The 3,882-nt window shown below is 41.9% G+C and overlaps 1 long non-coding RNA gene across 1 annotated transcript; it reads left to right on the top strand.

Annotated features, from left to right (window-relative positions):
- The first annotated feature begins 200 nt into the window (after positions 1 to 200).
- LOC126037589 (uncharacterized) lies at positions 201 to 1,346 on the top strand. Its single transcript, XR_007505764.1, has 3 exons — positions 201 to 277; positions 353 to 419; positions 1,249 to 1,346. It is a non-coding gene; the product is annotated as an uncharacterized LOC126037589 (long non-coding RNA).
- Positions 1,347 to 3,882: the final 2,536 nt, after the last annotated feature.

Below are 3,882 nucleotides of genomic sequence, written 5' to 3'. Positions count from 1 at the left end.
AAGCTGATTTGGAAACCTGTAAGTGGAAGGGTGTTTTGCAGTAAGGTGGTGGTTGTTGTTTTGTTGGGTTTTGTTTTTCTCTTTTGTGGAGTCTTCGGTATTTTATTTTCTCCCCCAGTACTCCTAGGCTGCAGAACCAGCCTCCAAGGCACTATGGAATGACTTCTGCAATTAGCTTGGCTCCTCCTACGGATAGAGATTCCATTCATACTCAGAAGCTGCTTGAAGCGATGAAAGCATTGTGGGTATTTGAAGAGGAGGAAGAACTGAATCACAGGTATAACAAGACTGTAAAATTTGTTAATGTCCTGGGGTTTTTTTAGGGCAAACTTAACATGAGTTTTCTTTACAGGCTGGTCGTTCTTGGCAGACTGAATAACTTGGTCAAAGAATGGATTTCAGAACTTGGTGAGAGCCAGGTAAGGTTTTTTGATAGGTTCTTATCAAAACAGCTGAAGCCTTTTTGTTTCTTTCAAAGGCGATACTACTAGGATTTATGCTAAAGTTCAACATTTAACTTCCTTCTTAAGTATCAAGGAGATCTGTAGTAAGAGCCATTGAAATAATGTATAAAAGATCCTTTAGACGAAGACCTTCAAGTCCTTGGGGCACTGAATAAGTTTGTGAAGTGGCTCTGTCAGTTGACTTGTAGCGGTTAACAAAGCTGAAACAAGACATTGTGGGGGGAGACAGATGGTAACAGGGCAGTAAACTTGCCCCAGACAGCCTACAGCACTCAATCTAGTTTGAAATTATTACTCTAGACTTGCCTTTGGTATGGCTCTTAGATGGTGTTCATTTATGTGGGTCTGCTGCAGGGAAGACTGATAATAGGTCTTTGTTTAAACTGATGAAGCGACTGCTACAGTACTCACCTTTTTTGTTGTTGTTGTTGTTTGTGAGTTGCCAGCACTCCCTTCAGAAAAACAGAATCAGTCTATTAGACTAACAGTATGGGAGGGAGAAGACATTGTTTATGGAGGCTGCTGTAGTCTTTCTAAGTAACTTCTATGCTAGTTAAACTTGCACGTAGGTCAACGTGTATCTTCTGTTCTCCAGAAAACTCTTTCTCTTCTACCCACAGAATCTTCCCCCTTCAGTAGTAGCAAATGTTGGTGGCAAAATATTTACGTTTGGTTCTTACAGGCTTGGAGTACACACTAAAGGTAAACTTTTGGTGTCTGGTCATAGTTGTAATGTTTGAAAGTGTCTTCCAACAGTAACAGAACAAATGGCATCTCTTTGCAGGTGCTGACATAGACGTGGCTTGTGTTGCTCCTAGACGTGTAGAAAGATCAGATTTCTTTCAGTCGTTCTTTGAAAAACTGAAACGTCAGGAGGAAATAAAAAACCTAAGAGTAAGCAAGCTCTCTCCTTGATAGATTGTGCAACTCCGACAATAAGAATATTCCTGTTAAAGACTCCTATTGGTAGTGATTGTCTTACAAACCAAAATGAAAAAGGGCCTTGTTTCTGAGCCCCTTCTAAAATACTGTCTACGCAGCATGAAAGCGTGGAAGTCAAGCTTTTGGTTCCCTTCCCCAGTGACTGTATGTCCGATCCGAATCTCTGTGGTTCACTTCTCCCCTACCCATGGTTTGAGAATGAGTGGGCTATAGTATCAAAAAGCAAGGTTGTGCCTAGGAGCCTTGCTTTCATCCTAGCTGTAGTAAGGGGCTTGGCAAGAAAGTAACTGCATGCAGGTAGAGGAAGGGGCAGCCTGAGAGCTAAGGGAGTTGAATGTGATGTGGAAAGGTTTCTGTCAGTACCTTTGCCATGGTGTTCCTTGGGTGTACTTTAGGACCTCTAATTCATTCTTCTCTGGTCCTGTTCTTCTCTGGCTACTCAGCCCGAGACTTTGTAGAAGAGATGCACAGTCAGCTTTGCATAAAGTCAGTAGCAGCTGTGCTGTGAATGTACAAAACTGCCTTGTAAAATGACCCTCCGGTGCATATGCTGTGTACTTTGCATATAGAACCGAACTCCTGAGAAGTGTTTCTCTCAGGCTGGTCTTCCTTGTGCAGACATTTTGAAAGACTTCACGTGCATAGCTAATGAGCCTTTGTTCAGGTGACCGAAGACAGGGTCAGTGGGCTGTGGCACAGTTCTGACGAGTGGGCTACAAAATTGAAAACTGTCCCATAAGGTAGCTGATAGCATCTCAGGCATGGTAGAAAATAAAAATACAGGAGGCTAGTGCGCGCTGCAAATGCGGACAGAATGTTCTCGATTTCTCTGGATGTTAACCAGGAGTAAGATAGCTACAGAAATCTCTTGCTTTTCTTCCTCACCACCAAGGTAAGTACCTTACAACCTCTGATACTGATGGCTCATTGTGCACTGTTTGTTCATTACAATACGTGATCAGCCTCCGGATCTCTTGGCTAAATAACTTGTTAAAGCTAGTATTATACCGTCTTAGTGCTATACCGCTTGCAGCTTATGAACAATTCTTCTGGTTTGGAAGCAACTCAGTCTTTATACTGAGTAGTTAGCAGTGTAAATTCTGCATTTGATCGTAGTTCAGGAGAAACATTAAAGTAGCAAACCATGTTTTCTTACACAGTTATCCTCTCCTTTCCAGGCAGTTGAAGACGCATATGTACCAGTTGTCAAGTTTGAGTTTGATGGCGTTGAGGTAAGCATTTTTTGGTTTTTTTTTAAGTGAGTAAATTTTTTCTTGCTTTGGAATAGGATAACTTTTCCAGGGAGCTGTGACTGTGCTATTTTGGACCGCAAAGTATCCCAGGAGAAGACACTGCAGTAGAATGGGAGCTTATAGGAAAATAAGCCCCTAGGGAGCCTAGCAGGCATGGGAGCATCAGGGACATCTTTTTCTAGGCCTGTGCTGTAGACCAGGGTAGCCTGCTTGAATAGCATTTATCCCTAGGATCATGCAGAGTGGGAGCAGAGGCGGTGTCCTTGCTCAGTCTTCTTAGCTCTGCCAAGCTAGGTATCTACAGAGGGATGTGTACAGTGTAGTTCACTGTACGAATCGTGTGAGCAGACTAAATGTTTTGCTGCACATCCAAAATGAAGTGGTCATGGGACAAACAATCTGGAAAATGGAAAGTGAAAGTACTCATTTGACTCCCGCCTGGGTCTGTCAGCTGCAGGAATCCAGCTATCTTGAATACATCCTATACAATGAATCAAGACCTGCCTGCTGTAGTCCCTAAGCAAGTTACTGCTTGGTATCACTATCACAAAGAGATTTATTCAGTGACCTTTTTGTGGCCTTCATCTGGTACAGACTTTCACAGGATAATCTTCTTGCCTCAGACTGTACTAAAAAGCAGATACTTCAGGATCAAAAGGGCTTACTGCATAAAGGAAATGCTCTCTCCTTTGCTGAAGTATAGTTGAGGTGACTGAACTTAAGTCTTAATTCTGTGAATAATTTTAAGTTCCCTTTTAATTGAAACTCTAAGTCTAGAGTAATCTTTTCCAACTTAAAATGCCTTCTTCCTTTCCCTAGCTTAAAAAGAAAGGGGTGATGCAGTGAAGGCTTTGTAAATAAAATTGGGAACTTCTAGAAATTGTATTGAGTCTTCTGGCAAATGAATCTCTTGGGAGATGTATCTATAGTCACATAATTCTAAATACAGATGTTAACCACTCTTTTTAGACTTGAGTAACTGTCCCCCACCAGTGTGCTGTTTGCAAACTGCGGGGCATTCTAACGGTTGGCACTTTTTCCCTCTTAAGATTGATCTCGTGTTTGCAAGACTGTCTGTGCCAATTGTTGCTGATAATCTTGATCTCAGAGACAACTCGTGTCTCAGAAGCCTGGATATAAGATGTATACGGAGCTTAAATGGTAAGCATATTTGCACATCTTTAACAAGAAAATGTTACTAAAGTTGGTATGGAATGCACGTT

The sequence above is a fragment of the Accipiter gentilis genome, chromosome 4 (genome assembly GCF_929443795.1).
Source record: "Accipiter gentilis chromosome 4, bAccGen1.1, whole genome shotgun sequence".
NCBI classification, from domain to species: Eukaryota; Metazoa; Chordata; class Aves; order Accipitriformes; family Accipitridae; genus Astur; species Astur gentilis.
This window is presented reverse-complemented; position numbering and strand designations above follow the sequence as displayed.